Genomic DNA, 22,041 nt, shown 5'->3' with positions numbered 1-22,041 from the left:
TTAGAGCAGGGGGGTTAATAAAGGTGGGACCTGTAAAGGAGGAAGACGGCTTTTGCACTATGTTTACAGATTCATGTACATTGTTTATTTTGTTTTTGTTGTAAAACCAAAAATACTTCAATAAAACATTTATTAAAAAAAGCGAAGTGCCCTGCTCCAACTGCTCTGTTTTTCTTGTGGCACTTCTTGTCCTCTGATCCATGCACCACCGAAAGTCCAACAATGTGTGTTTTGACAGGGAATTCATACCTAGTAATCTCATTGGTTTCCATGTTTACCCAGTTTTCTACTCTTTATATAAAGATGAACTTAAACATTTCTTGAAGAATTGTATTTCCAGATTTTAAAAACTAATTAAGGCATTCTTAATTACCAGCAGTAGATCTGCTGCTCTTTCTTTCTGCTTTTTTGGGAAAGCACCAGGGTGCATTATGCTTAGCCAGTGAATTTGAGTTATTTCAACAATGAGTTGTCAAGGTACTGAAGTAACTTAGCATCCACTGAATGAATTCCGGGATATAGTAGCATAGAGAATGACAAGCTGGCTGCAGGCTATACAAATAACAGAAATGTCTACCACTGGTTCTGCATTTCATTTTGTAGGCAACCAAACTGCCAGTGGGCCACCAGTGCGACCGATGAAAGGTCGTTGACTGTTAAGGACTTCAGTTTCAGGATTCCTATTACTGAAAAGGAGCATCGAATTCCATTATCTGTTCATTTTAAATGTGATAAATAAATGACTGCACTGGGGCACTCAACAAGAGAGACAGCGGAGCGGCCAGTAACTCACCTCAAATTCAGTTAAACCTAATTAATATTAACTGCCTCTCCAAAATTATTCATTTCAAATTGAGAGTTAGGTGTGAATAATGAAAACATATGACAAAAATAGAGCCAATTCGCAAGCTAACTACATGTGCTGTTATGCACAATAATTAAATTCAAGATTATTCTCCACATTTAAAAAAAAGAACACAACTTCCTCCACTGCTGGGATTACCCAAGTCGTGCCCAATCTATGCCATCATCTTGATTAATGGCATTTCTCGCCAAAGACCTGTGCAACCTCAGCATTTTATGCAAATTGGCACGGGATGATGCCCCGTTCATGCAAGTTCTTGAATAGTACACTATCAAACGCCAAAAATGTATAACAAATAGAATATCTTTTGCCTGACAGCAACAAATAAAGAGATTCTTGCGAAACATTGAAGCCATTACAAAATTGAGCCCTAGCCAGCAAATAAAAACGTGCAATTTCACGATAAATATGACTAACATGAAACATTCAATCAACTCCATCCATCTCAATGATAATGTATGTTTCCTTCACTTTAACATAAGCTGTTTATCTTTTTTATGAAAAGGGGAAAGAATCAAAAAAATTATTTGTGACGTTAGTTTGCAAGTTCGGTGCAGACTCGGATGGACCGAATGGCCTACTTCTGCACTGTATGATCTATGTACTACGCAGGCACTACGCAGGCAGCAATTTTGCATCTGATCAGCATGCTGGCCAGTGGCCTACATTGTCACCCACATCAGTTCTCCTTCCTCAACAGTGGTAGCTGTGACCATTCTTTTCACTGCAAGTTTTAAAAGTGCTGAGAATTTGCCTCAAGGTGCTTCCTATTGGCCCTCCAGCTTCAGAAAGTCTGCTTGCAATCCTTAATTGGATGGTTGCCTCTGGCTACTAATTGGCGAGTCCTGGGAAAATCAATGTCAGGTGACTGTTGGATCGGAACCAGCACTTTACCCGGATGTGGGGAGCCCTGACCCAAAATTCCAAATCCTGCCTATTTTACGGAATGTTTTACTTCTCCTTCGCTTACCATTTATTAAAATAACGATTGAGAAATGTCAAATGTACATGTTCTGAACACAGAAGCTGACAGTCATTTCTAAAGTCTGTGGGCGCAGCTGTGGCCAGGTTAGCAGGAAGGGTCTCAAGTAATCTTGGTCTATCACTTGGGTGTTGCCTCCAGGCAGCTGCCCTGCTCCGTAAGCCATGGGGGTCCATAGGCCGACTAGAAAATTTCAGTTGATCTCTCTGATCAATGGCCTTAATTGGCTTTTTAATTACTGCAGTTGGTTAACCTTTGTTTGGGGGCAGTTAGCCGTCCCCTCCCTGATCCAACGTCCAGGAAAAGAGCACGGTGATGGAAAGCAGCATGCTGACTGACAATACAAAATTACTTGACCACCTAAATCAAATTCCACCCAGTATCTCGATGTATAAACATTGCAAACAGAAGTTTGTTGGCTATAATTTGCATAATCACAGAAGCATTTTTGCAGGTAAGGTGTGCTTTTTTTTTAAAAAGGCAAAAGCATGAAGTTTAAGCCAAAGAATTACTTCAGCAAATAGACAAATGGAAATAGATTCAGTAGATGGCAATATTCTTGCTTCTGAAATCCTTAAAAATTTCTGCACATAACTTTGCACTTCTTTCCTTGCCAGGGCATCATCACCTTGTTCCTTTTCTCACTTTAAATGTCAAAGTCTCACACTGCATTCACAACAAGAATCTGATTTTAAAGCCACATTGGGGCTAGATGTTAGTTATCATACCCATGTATATTACAGGAGGCTAGCATCATACTAATTACTGTTATGGCATAGGATTTAAATAGAAATAATCAGTAAAATATCAAACCTATACCAATCCTGAGAAAAATCTTACATTGAAATGTGACTGTTAAAAGTTCTAAACATTCTATCTTCTTGAGAGAAATTTCCTTCTCCTTAGTGTTGCCAAATGTCTGAAAAGCTCAGTCATAAGTTCTTTCATCGATCTTAAGTCTTAATAAAACATTCACCATTACTCAAGAATATATTACTCATATGTTAACAGTATGATTCATTTTCGGAGCATTTAGCTTTCATGAGATAAGAAAAAAACCAATCATCATTCCTTAGATTAATCACTTCGGAAAACAGATGTCGTCCAGAAGCATCTTGAATGCAGGGCAACGACCCTTGGTCTTCCACTACCCTGCTTTTTAAATTAATTTTTACTGGATGTGGGCTTCACTGACTATGCCAGCAATTGTTGCCCATCCCAAATTGCCCACGAGAAGGTGGTGGTGAGCTGCCTTAGAATAGAATCCATACAGGGCGGCACAGTGCTTAGCACTGCTGTCTAGGCGCTGAGGACCCGGGTTTGAATCCCAGCCCTGGGTCACTGTCCTTGTGGAGTTTGCACATTCTCCCCATTGTGCGTGGGTTTCACTCCCACAACCCAAAATGTGCAGGTTAGGTGGATTGGCCATGCTAAATTGCCCCTTATTAATTGGCAAAAAAAAATAATTATGTACTCTAAATGTATTTTAAAAAAGAATAGAATCCCTACATTACAGAAGGAGGCCATTCAGCCCAATGAATCTGCAATCCTCTGAAAGCACTGTACCCAGGATGATTCCCCCGCCCTATCCCCATCACCCATAACCCAAGCTATATATCCCTGGACAGTGGGTTGAAAACAGAGCACCTTTTAATAATATTAATAATCTTCATTGTCACAAGTAGGCTTACATTAACACTGCAATGAGGTTACTATGCAAAGCCCCGAGTCGCCATATTCCAACGACTGTTCGGGTGGGAGAATTCAGAATGTCCAATTTACCCAACAGCACGTCTTTCGGGACAGTGGGAGGAAACCGGAGCACCTGGGGGAAACCTACACAGACATAGAGAGAACGTGCAGACTCCACATAGAGAGAGTGGCACAAGCAGGAATCGAACCTGGGACCCTGGAGCTGTGAAGCAACAGTGCTAACCAAGGAAACCCACACAGACACGGGGAGAGCAGACTCCACAAGACAGTCACCCAAGGCTGGAAAGAAAGTTAGGTCCCTGATGCTGTGAGGCAGCAATGCTAACCGCTGTGCCATCCTGGGGGTCAGATGTTTTCGAATGCTAGTGTGTGTCTGGGCTCCCAGCCATGAATACATATGAGACTTTGTTGGGACTCCAGATATCCATTAGTCTGCTGAAAAACTGGAGTCCCAGAAAAAAGTAAAAAGGTTTTCTTTTTCCGTTAACATAGTGGAAAGTTATGAATTATTGTTATTTTAAAAGTTTTTTCTACACATCCCACTGTCACCATGGGACCCATTAGCTCAAAGGCATGCAAGTCCCACAGCCTGGAATAGAGGTCACAAAAGGCCACGGGTGGGTGCTGTGCACCACTTGATACAGGGCGCATGAAGAGCCACGGGGGTGGGTGGAGGGGTATAAATTGGCATAGGTGGCCTGAGGATCCAATGGATGGATGGAGAGGCATAGCTTGGCCTAGGGGGTTAGCTAGGGGGCTAGGCCTAGCCATTAGGGCTGCATGAGAAGCATGTCTCAGCATTGGGGGGCATGAGGTGGCACGGATGGTACATAGGGGGAGTGTGTGGGGATGGGGTGTGAGGGATAAAGGCCAAAGGGCCTTTCTTTTAATTAGGATAAAGTCCCACAGCAACAAGACTATGCCATTAAACAGCCTGCGTCAACACCCATCAGCCCTTGTGATTGCCTCCGACCTTTTTCCTGGCCATTGGCCCAACTCAATACTTCATCATCACCCACTCCACAATGAAAATCCCATCCTACAGCCTCTTCCTCCTGAGGAGGGCGGACTGAGCTGGGAATTTCCCCCAACTCCTGCTGCTCGCCTCAAGGATAAAGGCCATTTCCTTTGTACTTTTCAAAAGCAAAATTACAATTTAAATCTAATGAATATAGGCAAGTATGAATAACTTTTCACCTCCTTACTAATTCTGAAATCATTACTGGCCCCTGAAATGTTATGACTGTGAAGATTAACTTTGACATTTCAATTCACAATTCAGCGTACCGCAGTCAAAGTCCACCGAACAGAGGGCCCAGCGGGGTGCCGCTCAATGGCTGCAGCATCACAAAACATCTTGCTATCCAACGGCACTGTGATTTCCACGTGAAATGAAAATCGTCTATTGTCACAAGTAGGCTTCAAATGAAGTTACTGTGAAAAGCCCCTAATCGCCACATTCCGGCGCCTGTTCGGGGAGGCTGGTCCGGGAATTGAAGTCCAGTGCTGCTGGACTGCTTTGGTCTGCTTTCAAAGCTAACCATCTAGCCCTGTGCTAAACCAGTCCCTTATGTGGTATAGGTACACAGTTACATAACTGTGAGGGAGTTTCAGGATTTTGACTGAGCAAGAGTGAAGGAACAGTGATATATTTTCAAGTCAGGATGGTGAGTGACTTGGAGAAGAACCTCCAGGTGGTGATATTCCCATGTATCTGCTACCCCTGTCCTTCTAGGTGGTAGTAGTCGTGGATTTGGTAGTAGCCATGGATTTGGTAGTAGCCATGGATTTGGTAGTAGCCATGGATTTGGTAGTAGCCATGGATTTGGAAGGTACTGCCTCAGGAGCCTCAGCGTGTTCCTGCAGTGCATCTTGTAGGTGGTGGAGGAAGTGAATGTTTGTGGATGAGGTGTTAATCAAGCGGCACAGCTTTGTCCTGGGTGGTGTCAAGCTTCGAGTGTTGTTGGAGCTGCACCCATCAAGACAACATCACACTCCTGACTTCAACCTACGTGGTGGCCAGGCTTTGGGGAGTCAGGAGGGGAGGTACTCGCTGCCAGACTCCTAGCCTCTGACCTTTACATTAGATTAACTAGCATCTGGGAATTATTGTAAAGCCTTAATCATCGAAAATGCACAGTAATAACTGTACAAAACATGAAATCAAAGTTTGAACTACTTTTGAGAGGTTGTAGATTGTTTTCTCATTTTTTCAAATACTTACCAAAATATAGAGAAATTCAGGTCTCCATTTTAATTCCCAGTGAGTTTGGGTGCGTGAACAGGGGTAGAAGAGGGCAAGCGTACAACACACCTCCTAGCCTAGATTATATTATAGAACTGGGCATTATGAGCCTCATCTGCATGCCGTTGGTCAACTAACTACCCACAATGGACAGCAAGGGTGAAAGCTTAGATGATCAGTAACTGAAAAATTAGGAAGTTTAAATATTGGTTTTATCAATCATTTATTAATATCATTCTTCTTAATAAAATAAACTAATATTCTGCGACTTTGTCTCAATCTTCAAGGTTTTTTAAAATCACAGTGCCTGTTAGAAGCTCGACATGACATCAGATGTATGCAAATTTTGAAATGACAGCTATTGAGCTTGAAAGCTAAAATATCTTTCACGTATTAGAATATTAAGGCTGATCTTTGTGGAAGTGCGATAACATATTAATGAACAAGCAAGATTTTTGCTCCACAACTACACCTCGAGCTGAGAAATTACTATTGGGGCAGCACGGTAGCACACATGGCTAGCACTATGGCTTCACAGCGCCAGGGTCCCAGGTTCGATTCCCCGCTGGGTCACTGTCTGTGCAGAGTCTGCACGTTCTCCCTGTGTCTGCGTGGGTTTACTCCGGGTGTTCCGGTTTCCTCCCACACTCCAAAGATGTGCAGGTTAGGTGGATTGGCCATGCTAAAATTGCCTTTAGTGTCCAAAAAGGTTAGGAGGGGTATTGGGTTATGGGGATAGGGTGGAAGTGAGGGCTTAAATGGGTCGGTTCAGACTATGGGCCAAATGGCCTCCTTCTGCACTGTATGTTCGATGTATCTATGTATTCTGATGATAATTACATTGTATTTGCATATCAGCCCTCTTGTCACTATTTTAATTTTGGCCTCAACCCTTCCAAATGGGCAAAATAGCTGATCAAGGGAAGTTGAACATACAAAAGCGTTTAAGTGGTCTTGTGCTAATATTACCAACAGTAATTCCGGTTTTTTTTCTCAAAATTCATCATTGTTTAATAGAAGCATAAAAATATCTCTTCATTACTTCACTACCACAGAGTCTTAGAACATTCATCAGAAATGGCTATTGAGTTTCACCGTGACATTGTTTTGATTTTCCATCTTGTGCTTTTTGATTTCAGATTCTAGAAGTGCAAAATGCTTAGCATACAGCCAATCAAATGCTGCCAGAAATAAATAGGCATACAATTGTCTCAAAGAGTCGGTGCAGACTCGATGGGCCGAATGGCCTCCTTCTGCACTGTAAATTCTATGATATCTATGAAAATGGGGAATTTATTTAATAATGACGAGTTTATCTGCCAGCATCCCCATGCCTGGACCACGATCGTTATTGTCTTCACCATTCAGTCGCCAGAGTACTAGCTGTCACAAAACATGTCAAAGCAATAGTTCATTGACCCTTCCTTCCCTGTTGGTATTGGAGGGGGACGTTTGCTCAAACCTTAATGCTGCCAGAACTCATAAACATCAGAAATTGGGCTCAGCACTTCACGGGGAAAATCAACATTTTTTTCAGTGATATTTGAATTTTTTCCTTTGAAGTAACCTTAAACACTTCAAACAACAACTCTTATTTTCATAGTTAATCATACTGACATGAAATACAGTATAGATAAATCAAAAGAAAAAACAATGCATGCTCTGCCTCTACCAAAATATGGAATCCTCTAGCTGAAAACTAACCCAAATTGATCAAACAATTTTACGTAAACTGCAAAATAAGGTGTAGTTATCGAAAAGCATTGTTTATATCTTAACTAAATTTAGAAAGTTATGAATGCATTTCTACTTCAAGCATGTTCAAGTCCTCCTTTAATTATGCAAATATACTTCCCATGGCAACCTTCCTATTTACAGAGAACCACGATTTTAGAGAAAATTCACAGGATGTTTTAAGTTACCTTTCTTTAATTTTCCACCAACAAACCTGCCTTTCAATTGAGCAAAGAGGTTCAACTTACAGGAAACGAAAGCAAACAATTCATGACACTGTGGCAAAAACAATCTTCTCTCTTCGTTAACCCAGAAATAAACTAGCTGCAGCCAATCAGCTTTAAGGATTAAATGAATGAGCGAAAGATATAAGGTTCAGCTGGACAATGGACCCACAAAGAGCAGTGCAGCTGGCAATATGACCCAACAGGAAGCACACACTGAACAGTAAACTAACATTTGTATTACCAATCTCACATCAACTCATTTTGCACAGTTGAAACAAATATGGGGTTTACCCAAGGCCACATTATAGAAATGTAGGTGCTTTCTGTTCATAGTCAACCTTCAATACAGTCAACAATGAGGATTTGAAAATTATTTACACACCATAGAACAAGACTCATTTCTGAAACCCATATTATCATATGTGTAAACTAACCTCTGCAGATTTCAGACCAGCCAAATACTCATCAGAAGGTTACTTCATTGGGAATTATATTGTTGCCGTTCATGCAAAAGACACAATTTTATCTCATTAACTCTTGATAACCTATAGTCCAGCTCATAAAGCTACACACACCACAGCTTTAGAAATATAATTCAGAAGTATTATTGCCTTTTGATCCAGACCAAAAATAAACCATCTACCATGAACTACTGCAGGTGCAAAATGTAATTTAATTTGAATCTCCAGAGAAATTAACATTATACCATTAAAAATAAAATGAATATTTAATTGTGAGCAAGCAGTAATAGCTGTGTGCAGGTCTTTGTGAATAGTCACAAATAAACACTGATTTCTGTGGCTTCAGTTGTTCAAACACCAATTTAAAAACAAATCATGCTCTGTTGAACCCCTTACCTTTTAAAGATGTGGACAATCTTGTGACAAAAATATCACTATATTCTTGACTTTATCCTCTGCATCCCTATGTGCAGCTCATTCCCAAACCAGATCTTCCATTTTACACTGCTGATCACATGACTGATGACACATCAAAACACAGATGATCACTTGCTTCCTGACAGCCCTTCAAGCAGAAAGCACAGCAGCTCTCTCTGACTTTAATGATGGATCAGAGAGAGGTGAGAATTAATTAAAGGCTGGCCACAGCTTTGCAGTCCTCGGGATTTGCACTGTAACTAGTCTGAAACAATAATGTCACCTCATCCATGAAAAACAGAACTTTCACAAAGAGCGATGTATGCAACAAACCAGAAAAGAAAAATGTATTAATACCATCCAGGTATTATGAATGGAAATAATTGCAATACATTCTTTAGTAACAGCAAACAGGAGTCAGTCGAGCAACAAAGATAAACTTAGTATCCACACAAGGCACTGGTTGAAAGCCACCTCTCTCCATCGGCCATTACATTCTGGCCAATCTTGTATATGTGCTAGTGCATGAGTCACAGAAGGTTGGTTTACAAGTGCAACACGTGATTAAGAAGGCAAATGGAATTTTATTCTTCATTGCTAGAGGGATGGAGTTTAAGACTAGGGAGGTTATGTTGCAATTGTATAATGTGTTAGTGCGGCCACACCTGGAGTATTGTGTTCAGTTTTGGTCTCCTTACTTGAGAAAGGACGTACTGGCGCTGGAGGGTGTGCAGAGGAGATTCACTAGGTTAATCCCAGAGCTGAAGGGGTTGGATTATGAGGAGAGGTTGAGTAGACTGGGACTGTACTCGTTGGAATTTAGAAGGATGAGGGGGGATCTTATAGAAACATTTAAAATTATGAAGGGAATAGATAGGATAGATGCGGGCAGGTTGTTTCCACTGGCGGGTGACAGCAGAACTAGGGGACATAGCCTCAAAATAAGGGGAAGTAGATTTAGGACTGAGTTTAGGAGGAACTTCTTCACCCAAAGGGTTGTGAATCTATGGAATTCCTTGCCCAGTGAAGCAGTTGAGGCTCCTTCATTACAAATTTTTAAGGTAAAGATAGATAGTTTTTTGAAGAATAAAGGGATTAAGGGTTATGGTGTTCGGGCCGGAAAGTGGAGCTGAGTCCACAAAAGATCAGCCATGATCTAATTGAATGGCGGAGCAGGCTCGAGGGGCCAGATGGCCTACTCCTGCTCCTAGTTCTTATGTTCTTATGTTCTTATGATGCAACACCTCCACATAGTTAACCGGTGAGTTCATACTTCTTGGGCCACACAGGGAATATTAGCAAGCTTGCTCCTTGTGTCCCGAGTGGGTTACGACATCCCCACCCCCCAACCACCACCATCCCCGCCCCCTCGCCACAAGTCTGAAGACCCCCTCAGGGATGGATAAGGGCAACGAAGAATACGAGAAGTCAAAGAAGACGTTTGAAGAGTTGACGACGAAGACGAAACAGAAGAATGTGGCCCAGTCTCAACAGGCGGCAGTTGACACTGGCATTTTGGTTGGGGCACATCGTCTTCTGGCGGAGGAAATGGAGTAACCAGTGTATACCGAGCTGGAGAACGGTGTTTGTGATTGGATCGACACGGTGGCTGGGCGAAGATGTCAGAGTCAGAGGTCTCAGAGGTCTGGGACTCCTTATTGGAATCTGACGATTGTCGCAGAGAAACTGCGACATCTTCTTTGCAGCCTTCAACACGTCATCGATGAGGATGAACATCTTGCCAAGGTCATCCCCACACCCCCATTACTTGCCTTCAAACAACCGCGCAATTTCAAACAAACCATTGTTTGCAGCAAACTACGCAGCCTTCAGATGTACAGCGACCACGATACCGTGCCACAATCTCGTGCCAGATCATCGACATGACCATTACACATGACCATTACACATGAGAACACCATCCACCAGGTACGCGGTACATACTCGTGTGACTCGGCCAACATTGTCCACCTCATACACTGCAAGAAAGGATGTCCCGAAGCGTGGTACATTGGCGAGACCATGCAGACGCTGTGACAACGGATGAACGGACATCGCGCGACAATCACCAGGCAGGAATGTTCCCTTCCAGTCGGGGAAAACTTCAGCAGTCAAGGGCATTCAGCCTCTGATCTTCAGGTAAGCGTTCTCCAAGGCGGCCTTCAGGACGCGCGGCAACGCAAAATCGCCAAGCAGAAACTTATATCAAGTTCCTCACACATGAGTACGGCCTCAACCGGGACCTTGGAATGCCCCACTGTGGTAGTGTCACCTCTGTGTGTATCGTGAATGTCCATTGGTCGTGTCCTATCTTACTGACCTATTGTTTGAGTGTCTGTGTGTCATGTCTCTGGTGCTCACTCTAGTGTCTAGCTAGTCTACGTGTACTTACATTAATCCCTTGTGTGTCTACAGTGATGCATATCACCACAATGAGTACGGCCTCAACCTGGACCTTGGATTCATGTCGAATTACATTCACCCCCCACCGTCTGGTCTGGGCTTGCGAAATCCGACCAACTGTCCTGGCAGGCAATTCACACCTCTTTAGCCTGCTCCATCTGGACCTGTAACAACTATATTACCTGCAAAGACTCGCAGTCAAAGTATTGTATTGCATCTCTGACTTTGTTTATATAAATGTTTCTGGAATCCATCTTTTCATTCACCTGAGGAAGGAGCAGTGCTCCGAAAGCTAGTGATTTGAAACAAACCTGTTGGACTTTAGCCTGGTGTTGTAAGACTTCTTACCATAATTTTTATCCCATCTTGGGTCTACGCTATCCTCACCCAAGCCTGAAGTATGACACACAAACACTGTGACTACCAAAACAGACTCGAGGGTGGGAATTCTGCAGCAAGTGACTTACCTCCCAAGTCCACAAAGTCAGATCACCATCTATAAAGCACAATTCAGGTGTGTGATTGAGTATTTTCTGCTTGTCTGGACAAATACAGCTCTAATAACACTCATGAAGTGTAAGACCATTCAAGAAAAAACAGCTCAATTAACTGCCATCATATCCACCACCTTAAACATTCACACCCTTCACTGCCCAGCACACAATGGCAGCAATGTGTACAATGTACAACCGGCACTGAAATGAAATGAAATGAAATGAAAATCGCTTATTGTCACAAGTAGGCTTCAAATGAAGTTACTGTGAAAAGCCCCTCGTCGACACATTCCAGCACCTGTTCAGGGAGGCTGGTACAGGAATTGAACCGTGCTGCTGGCTGCCTTGGTCTGCTTTAAAAGCCAGCGATTTAGCCCAGTGTGCTAAACCAGCCCCACTGCAGCAAATCACCAAGATTCCGTCCAAACCCATGACCTTTACTACCTAGAAGAACAAGGGCATCAAAGCACGTGGGAACAGCATATCTTTAAGTTCTCCTCCGAGTCGCAAACCACCCTGACTTGGAACTTTATCATTGTTTCTTAACTGGTTAATGTCCTGGAACTCCCTGCCTAACAGCACTTTAGGTGTACCCACACCACATGGGCTTCAGTAGTTCAATATGGCTCACCACCATTATCTCAAGAGAAATTAGGTATGAACAATAAATGTTGACTATGTCAGTGTCGCACATCTCACGAACTAATAAAAAAGTCAATGGTGTAGGTTAGAATCATAGGATAGAACCATGACAGTGCAAAGGAGGCCATTCGGCCCATAGAGTCTGTGACAACCGTACGAAAGAGCACCCTACCTAGGTCCACACCCCCACCCTATCCCCATAACCCGGCCTATCCTTTTAGACATTAAGGGGCAATTTAGCACGGCCCTAACCTAACCTGCGCATCTTTGGACTACTGGAGGAAACTGGAGCTCGGAGGAAATGCACACCGACACGGGGGGAAAGTGAAAACTCCACACAGTCACCTAAGGTGGGAATTGAACCTGCGTCCCTGGAGCTGTGAGACAGCTGTGCTAACCACTGTCCACTGTGCTAACCCCGAGCCCTGATTCTGGAATATTAAAAGATCCAGTGATTTTCAAGCTCTCTGTGTTTTGTTCTGCTGGTACATTTAATGGGATGAGGGTATAACCTTAAGAAATTCTGGAACCTTAGAATACCAGAGGTGTGAGATTATGTAGAGGCTAATACATAGCAATAGGTTCTAGTCTCTACTGCCGGCATCTCACAGCACCAGGGACCCAGGTTCAATTCCGGCCTTCGGTGACTGTGTGGAGTTTTCACATTCTCCCCTGTCTGCGTGGGTTTCCTCCAGGTGCTCCCCTTTCCTTCCACAGTCCAAAGATGTGGAGGTTAGGTGGATTGGCCATGCAAAAAAATTGCTCCTTAGTGTCAAAAGATGTGCAGGTTAGGTGGGGTTCCAAGAATAGGGCAGGGGAGTTGGCCTAGGTAGGGTGCTCTTTCAGAGGGTCGGTGAAGATTTGATGGGCCAAATGGCTTCCTTCTGCACTGTAGTTATTCTATCCATTATCAATGCATCTCTATGCATTACTTGGACATAGCAGAGCTCAGAAATTAGGATGAGTAAAATTGCATGCCTGCTTCCAAGCCCATCCATTCTCCCCTTTGATCGCTATACAGATGATATTTTACAGTACAGATAAAAATTCAACCTGCAATGTTCAGCTATCTTAACACAAGTTTACAAGTGCAAGTTTTCTGCTCCACTCCTTTTTAACAAAAATGTGGACTGGAGAATTAAACCTACTGAATAGGTCACCGACTATGAATATTATGAGTCAGGAGACTTCCCTGAGGGAAGGTAGAAATATGTCACAACCTGCAGTTTTCAAAGAAGTTCAGTAAGCTGTCAGTGTCATTTTGATTCAATTTCCAGAGCATTGCCTTGTAGTTTTAGATATTGTGAGAGGGACAAATGCAGTGCTTGTTCTTTCAAGACTGTTTTGTTATATGGTTCGACGTTTCCCTTCTATTTCATTCTTTGTTTGTAAGGCTGTGAGGTTGGATGCCGTGCTACAATTCTAAGATTTTTTTTAAGCTGTCCTGACTACTGTGGTGTTCTTTGTGTTGCTTATTTCAGGATGAGCACAGTAAGAAGTCTTACAACACCAGGTTAAAGTCCAACATGTTTGTTTCAAACACTAGCTTTCGGAGCACTGCTCCTTTCTCAGGAGAAGGAGCAGTGCTCCGAAAGCTAGTGTTTGAAACAAACATGTTGGACTTTAATATGGTGTTGTAAGACTTTTACTGTGCTCACCCCAGTCCAAAGCCGGCATCTCCACATCATATTTCAGGATGGTTGGCGTAGTGTTCACAAAGACAACAAAATAGCTTGAACTTAAAAAAAGCTATACATTTATTAATACTACTAATTTGGATTTCACACGTACTCCTAAAGAATACAGTTGATTAATAATATTTATACTACTCATCTACAGCTAATCTCACTACTGCTATAAACTATGATCTGCTCTCACTTACACTATTTGTACTTCTGACTCTCTCTAGCTAACTACTGCATACATTCTCCCACAAGACTTAGCATCACTGCCTCATATAGTTGTAACTGTAGCTCCCGCTCCTCTAGTGGCTACTGTAGACACTTCATTAACCCTTGCAGTTCTTACAGTTATGATAATACCATAACTAGGTTTCCTATTTTGGGTAGAAAATCTATACAGTGCTTCTCAGTCCCTTTGTATTGTTGGCAATAATAGAAAAGAACCTCAGGTAACCGAGTTTTTTTCTTTCACCATATACTACCTCCAGAATCCAGGGGCGCGATTCTCCGCACTCCCGACGGTGCGGAGAATAGCGTGGCTCGTAAAATTTTACGGCTACGCTGTTCTGACGCCCTCCCGCTATTCTCCCCCCCCCACGCCCGACTCCCGATACGAATCGCTGCCGCCGTTTTTGTACGGCCGGCAGCGATTCTCAGCTGTTTGATGGGCCGAGTTCCCAGCCCTTTACGGCTGTTTTTACGAACGGCAAACATACCTGGTCTGGCCGTTCGTAAAAACGGCCGTAAACTCTCGATCTTTAAAACCATGGCACTGATTGGCACGGCAGTACCACGGCCGTGCCAAGGGTGCCGTGGGCCCGCGATCGGTGGGCACCGATCGCGGGCAGCGGGCCCGATGCCCGCGCACTCTTTGTCCCTCCGCCGCCCCGCTGTATCACTTTGCGGGGCGGCTGAGGGGCATCCCGGCCCGCGCATGCGCGGGTTTCGCGCAAAGCGCGATGACGTCATCCGCGTATGCGCGGGTTGGAGTCTTCCAATCCGCGCATGCGCGGCTGACGTCATATGACGCGTCAGCCGGCGCTAACTCTGGCAAGCGGCCTTAACGAAATTCGTTAAGCCCGCGATGCCGGAGTTTACGGCGTCGGCATGCTAGCCCCGACCGGGGACCAGAATCGGTTCCCGGTCGGGAAGGGGGGGGCTGGCGTCAAACCCGCCATATGGGAGAATCGTGCCCCAGCTTTTTGCTTTACTAAAAAAGTGTTCAGTTGGCAGTGGAAGGTTTTCTTTGAAGATAAAGTTGGAACTGCAAGTTCTTTCTTCAAACTGAGTCTGGACAGCTTGCCACTGTGGTTTCAAGCACCCTGGTCAAAGCATCGGGTTTTTTGGGGGGCAAATCTAGAACAGACTGGACTGGAAATGTATTTGGATTTTACAGCCCTGTGATCTGCCTTAACTCTTCCTTTTCTAGAGAGCATTCCTGGTAGCACCAAACACACACATCCATGTTTGCGAATTACAGAATAATGAGATACAACCTGACTGTGTTTCCCAGCATTTTCATAGAATTTACAGTGCAGAAGGAGGCCATTTGGCCATCGAGTCTGCACCAGCTCTTGGAAAGAGCACCCTACCCAAGCCCACACCTCCACCCTATCCCCATAACCCAGTAACCCCACCCAACACTAAGGCAATTTTGGACACTAAGGGCAATTTATCATGGCCAATCCAGCTAACCTGCACATTTTTGGACTCTGGGAGGAAACCGGAGCACCCGGAGGAAACCCACGCACACACGGGGAGGATGTGCAGACTCCGCACAGACAGTGACCCAAGCCGGAATCAAACCTGGGACCCTGGAGCTGTGAAGCAATTGTGCTATCCACAATGCTACCGTGCTGCCCCCTTCCAGCATTTGTGCAATGCCTCAGCTGTTAGACCCTGGTTTCAAGTTTGTTGGGAGAGTGGCCTTCTAGATAAATTGAGACTGGCCTGAAAAAAGTATGCCTGCAGCACTGTTGTCCACAGGTTCTGAGATTTAAACAACTGGTTTCAGTCAGAAGTCTGTTGGTTGTCTTTACCTCATGGGATCTGCTGCCGAATAATTCTTCAAAGACTGCTACAACATTTTGATAAAGGTCAGGGAACCCAGAAATTTTGTCTTGCCCCAAAGTTCGTATATTGACTCCCTGATTATTTTTTCTCTTCAGAGTATCTTTAAAATCCATCTCATTGATCAAGCTTCTGTTGACCTGTTCTAAGGGCAGGGTTTCATGTTGAAGGGAGGAATAATCCTACCATCGCAATCCCACGTCTGTTTTGAAACTTTCAGCAAGTGGGATTATAGTAACTCCACCATGGCCAGGCTTCATACAAAACTCTTGTTTATTCAAACAACAAAAACAACTGCTGCCGCAGTGAACAGTGCTTACATCCCAGCCAGGGGACCATCAGGAACATCGGTCCAGGTCTGAGCTGCGGATTCTAAACTCCCACTGACTGGTTCCTAATGGGAAAGCACTGTGGCACAGTGGTTAGCATTTCTGCCTCACCGCAGTCAGCCTTGGCTGACTGTCCGTGTTGAGTTTGTACTTTCTCCCCATGTCTGCGTGGGTTTCCTCCGGGTGCTCCAGTTTCCTCCCACAATCCAAAGATGTTCAGCTTAGGTAGATTGGCCATGATAAATTGCCCCTCAGTTTCCAAGGATGTGCAGGTTAGGTGGGGTTACGAGGATGGGTAGGGGAGTGGGCCTAGGTGGGATGCTCATTCAGAGGGTCAATGCAGACTCCATGGGGTGAATGGCCTCCTTCTACCCACTCAAAAGGGGACTCGCATACCACGAACCTGACAGGGAGATCAATCAACAATCATCCATGTTCTTTGTAGTCATCATAACATCCCTCCCCCTCAGATCAGTTCCACCCTAGTGCTTCCACGATGAGGAGGCCTCTTCCACCTCTTTGCACTTGGCCTTTAATCTGGAGTACTTGAACCCAAATCGGAGTTGCGAAATGGGTTGGCGATCTTCGCTTCTGGCGGGAGCGGTGATGGGTCAGTGACCTGGGTTCTTCTTCGACATTATCTATCGGGGGAATACCTGATTCCTCGGCCTCTATGTCAGAACTGGAGTCCTCACAATCAGGGAGATGGCCACAGGGTCCGCTATGGGCAACCAGCCCCACCAGTCCACCACAAAAAGTAAATCCACGAGTACACCCGGTGCACATGGGAAAAATACAAAAGTTCCTTCGCCCTCCCAAACCTCCATGCCCCCCCCCCCCCCCCCCACTGCCCCCCATACACTCCATAAATCCCTTCAGCTCCTTTGCCACCACCAACACCTAGCCGATCTTGAACTCCACCCTTCCAAACGTGGCTCAATGACCGTGTTGAAATCCACCCCCCATGATCAACCAATGTGACTCCAGGTAAGGAACTTTCTCTAGCATCCACCTCATAAACTCCACATTGTCCCAGTTTGGGACATAAATATTTACCAAAACCACTCGCATCACCTCCAGCTTCCCACTCACCATCATGATCCTCCCCCCCCAAATCTCACACTATGGGCGAAATTCTCCCAAAGGGAGACAACGTGCCGACGCCGGACTGAAACCCGGAGTGTTTCACTCCGGCATCAGAGGCTGCTCCTTGCCCCCAATTCTCCCCCCCCTCCACCCCTGGGGGGGGGCTAGGAGCGGCGGCGCGTCAATCTCGCGGGCCGGGCCTTGATGTTTGCGTCAAAGCGGCGCGGCCTGAATGACGCGGCCGGCAGCGCCTAAATGACGTCACCCGCGCATGCGTGGTTGCCTTCTTCCCCTCCGCTGCCCTGCAAGACATGGCGGATTGATCTTGCGGGGTGGCGGAGGGAAAAGAGTGCATCTTTCAGAGACCTCGGCCTGACAATCGGTGGGCACTGATCGCGGGCCAGACCCCTCCTGAGCATGCCCCTGGTGCTCGATCCTCCCTCCGCCCCCCACAGGCCCCACACGCAGCGGTCACGCGATGTTCACGCCGGCAGCGACCAGGTGTGGTTGGCGCCGGCGTGAACCGGTTGGATTTGGCGTCCCGCTCGGCCCTTCCGGGCCGGAGAATCGCCGCTCTCCGAGCGGCCTGTCGCAAAACGCGACATGCTGTTTTGGGTGGGGCGGGGGGGGGGTGGTTGGGAGAATCGCATGGGGGTGCCACAGCCGCGTGGCGTGATTCACCCGGCACGCCCATGATTCTCCCACCCGGCGTCGGGGTCGGAGAATCGCGCCCTATGTTCCCTACCTGTTTGTTTACCAGCATTGCCACCCCCCTCATCTGTAAAGTTGTATGAATTAAGTAATGGCATGATGGGAAAAGTGGTCAACTACTTGGTACAATGTAAGAAAAGCAGACCTAGCCATTCCAATATACCAGACCCCTGTAAGACTGATAAGGCCGACTCCGCATAACTTAAAGCATGAAGAAGATCAGAGAAGGTCAAGCTATTCCAAAATGCCTGATCTCTGTAACTTAAAATAAGGTTAACTCATCTTGATCCAGGGCTGTATGAGTAAGACAAGATAAGGTCAGGGAAGAAGGAGTAACTAACCTTTTAATGTTCTATCAAAGGACAGGATAATTGTATGAGTGATGAGACAAAGAGTCCTAGGAGGTCAGCAGGTTGTGCCATGTTTTATGACTTTGCTTATGTTTTTACCTCTGATCGAATTCCTGACTAAGCTGTAGTCACGCAATCTTGATAATGATAATGTATAAATATTGAACTGATTCTCTGTGTAAGCGCGGACTTGAGGAGGAATAAACAGGGGCAATAACTGCTCTCTGAACTCAAGTTGCAGCCAATACTGCATGCGGTCTTTTTGTAAATAAAGACTCCTTATTTTGTCGAAACTAACTTTGTTGAGTCTTTCTACCACAGTCCAGAAGCAGGAAAAATATTGATTTCTACATTTGGCACTGCGAGCTAATGCCAACATCCTGGGTAAATTCCGTGTGGGACTGAAGAAGTGATCGAGCCACGACCCGGAGGGAAGAGATGGACGCCGGCACTAGGTAAGATTCACCTTGGTCTCTATCTCTCTCGGATCGGTGCTACGACCCCTCGTCCCTGACGCAGGACACTAACAGGTGACTGTATTCAAATTGAAATTGGACTGTGAGTAGAGTGTTTAGGGTCAGGGACCCGATTGTGCTTAGCCTCAGGTCAGGGACCCCTTGATCTCGTTTTTGTACCGTATCAGGGTTGTACAGGCTTAGTTTGGGTCAGGGACACTGTGATTTGATTTTGGTACCAGGAATGTTTCTTTTGCCAGGGGCACAGTATACTGACGTTATGGGACAGAGTTTAGACAAAACAGGGGGCAATTCTCCTTTGCTTTTTATGTGTTCTGAGACCCCTTCTCAGGAACGTAATTTCTGACGATTATCTGCTGCACTAAATAGTAAATTGGGTAACAATATTTGGCCACTAGGCGGCACATGGAACTTGGAACATTGCACTGCAGCAGAAAAAGCTATTTGGGAAAAAAATGCAGGTTCCAAATTCAAATCTTTAATTTCAGAATGGAAAAAAGAGTCGACTAGTCACCATGAAGAATCGCTATTAATGAGTTGGCGGGATGACGCCCGTAGAAAAGGCATTGATGAGTGTGTGGATTGGAAATCAAAGAATTGAGAAACTTTAAAATTGGAATGTGAACTTTGGGATAGAAAGCATCATGAGACGAAACGACAGGGCAGTAATAAGACAGTGCCGAGTAATAGGCAGGTAGGGCTAGCCCATCAGATTAAACAACAGGAGGATCCTCCCAGTTGCCCTGGCATGCCAATGTTTCCCCGTTCATGCAAAATGGAGGAAGAGGAGGAGTTGGCCCCTAGATCCTCCCTTTATCCAGCGCTCCCCTCTGCTTCATTGCCACCGTCCCAAGTCCAGCCTCCCCCTTACCGTCCCGCTTCCGCTTCTCCCATGGCATTATGCACCCGGTCACAAACAAAACTCCTTCTCCAAACACAATCAAGCTCTTCTTGATATATCACTTCAACCTAAGGAGGAGGAGGCTTTTCCGCCACCATCCCCACCCGCAAATTATCCCATTAGGAGTGTTATCAACCCTGACACTGATGATAATGATGATCAATTCATTGAGGTGTGGCAGGCCTTTAAACCCCAGGAACTATGTTTGATCATGGCCCAATGTCCTTCCTGTAAAGACGACCCAGAAGGGTTCACTGAATTTTTGACATGAACTGTGACCATGTACGGGGCTACCGCACGGGATCAATATTCATTGATTTATTCGTCACTTCCCCCAGAGATAGGGGAAAAGTGGAAAAATGAATTGGGACTTCATGGGGACACATGGGCGGCCTTCAGCGCTGCTCACCAGATGGAGGAGGATCAGCCCACTGTAATGTTCCCAGCGCTGAACCGGACTCTCCGTAAGCCCGTGGACATCTCCAAACTCCTTGACTGCACCCCCGCTCCGAAGGAAGATTGTCCAGAATTTTTCGACCGTTACTGTGGCGTCTACACTCTTTACTCCGGGGATATTGCTTTTAGTGAGTGATGTGACCATCAATTCACAAGACACGTGATAGGAAGTGAACAGTGGTTTTAATAGTCTTAAAACTGAGCCTGCCTGCGATGAGATGAACTGGCAGCAGGCTCACAACTGCAGATCTTTATACTTCCGGTTAGTGGGAGGAGCCATGGGCGGAACCATGGGCGGAGCCAAGGGTGGAGCCCAGTACAAACTCCTCATCTCCCCCTATGGGCAGTGCCGCGCAACTGCTCGTATACTGAGCTTACAAAGACACAACACATACAATATAACACAGTGTGAATTACTAGGATTGTGATTCACCACAATGAGGGAACACAGTCTCCCCAATTCAATGCCCTAGTAATGCAGGTATTGCCTGACTGCGTTGCATCCAGTATTAAAACTAATATCAGGGATTGGTCTGACAGTTCTAAATCTTAAATGAAATGGGCTGTGTCTTATTATTGGAGCAATGGCCGCAACCGTGAGGCCTGTTATAAGGACACTACGCCGAGAATTAAGTCCGAGTTTGTCCAACGTCCCTCTCAAAGAAGGCCTCCTAAAGGTCCAGGTTCTCAGACTGATTCACGTTACTATCGCCCAGATTGCACGGACCCTCCAGAATTTGGTTCGCTCACAGGCTGCTTACCCCTGTACTCCACGCACGGAGGATTTTCACTGCGCTCCTCCGCATCGTCCTGTAGCCAAATATAATGTCATTTGCTTCAACTGTCAACGGACAGGCCACTACGCTAAGGATTGTCCAGCTCCCCAATGACAAGGTAGATTTCAACCCCGCGGCAGATGCCCTTCACTTCCTCTCACCCCTATTGACTAGCCCGATCTAACTTTCCAGTCCTCTCATAGAACCACTCTGATGAGCCCACGGCTACGATTTACATAGAAGGCTTGCCTATCCTCTTCTTGATTGACACCGGCGCAACTAATTCTATGTTAGATTGGACATTAATTCAGAAGCATAGATTTCCCCTCTCTGATAAGCATGTGGAACTTGCTGATTTTACGGGGGAAGGTGCTGTTTATCCACTTACGAAGCCGCTCTCTGTTCAATTTGAGGGCCATGAATGTTGCATCCCTTTCATGGTTACCCGGGTCCTTGGTGTCAACCTGGCCGGACGGGATTTGCTGTGTCGCTTGCAAGCAGAATTGTTTGCCTTGATAACGGCATTACAATATCAGCTATCCCGCAAGCCCAGCTTTGAAATTTCCCCTTTTTCACTACTCCACAGTGGTGATCGGTTCATTTTGATCCTTCCCACTTTTCTCCTCCCTTAGATATTCCTAATCCTTACGTAACTCTTTGCTACGATCACACGGGATGCTCGTCTGAGTTGGAGAGCATTTACCGAGAGTCCCTAGGTACTCGACAACAAGTGTCTTTTGTTGGGCTCGCTGAGGGAAAAGAAGGTTCTGCCTTTCTTGTTGAGGAACCACACAGACTCTGGCATCAGTTGGGAACCGTCGCACCCCACATGACCCTTACTGTCAACGAAGGCTACAGTGCCAAATCCTTCGGAGTTTTGGCAGCTGCACTACAAGGACAGGGTGATACTTCCTTTACTGGACGGCAAATCTTCCCTCAGGGCACTTTAGAATATTTTTCCCAACCTTTTTGTCTTAATCGTGCATTGCAATATCATCGGTCAGTTCAGTCTCCTATTTCG

The 22,041-nt window shown here is 45.4% G+C and overlaps 1 protein-coding gene across 10 annotated transcripts in view; it reads right to left on the bottom strand.

Annotated features, from left to right (window-relative positions):
- LOC119970385 (protein prune homolog 2-like) overlaps window positions 1–22,041 on the bottom strand; it is a 631,375-nt gene that overhangs the window by 126,811 nt on the left and 482,523 nt on the right. The window contains exon 1 of one of the 10 annotated variants that reach the window (XM_038804925.1): window positions 8,624–8,781. The exons of 6 other annotated variants lie outside the window; for them this stretch is intronic. The gene's annotated coding sequence lies outside the window, so the exon portion shown is untranslated. Of the gene's footprint in view, window positions 1–7,727; window positions 7,909–8,200; window positions 8,220–8,623; window positions 8,782–22,041 lie in introns of those variants that run through there. 3 more of the 10 variants (XM_038804928.1, XM_038804927.1, XM_038804926.1) reach the window with 3 other exon arrangements.

The sequence above is a fragment of the Scyliorhinus canicula genome, chromosome 8 (genome assembly GCF_902713615.1).
Source record: "Scyliorhinus canicula chromosome 8, sScyCan1.1, whole genome shotgun sequence".
NCBI classification, from domain to species: domain Eukaryota; kingdom Metazoa; phylum Chordata; class Chondrichthyes; order Carcharhiniformes; family Scyliorhinidae; genus Scyliorhinus; species Scyliorhinus canicula.
This window is presented reverse-complemented; position numbering and strand designations above follow the sequence as displayed.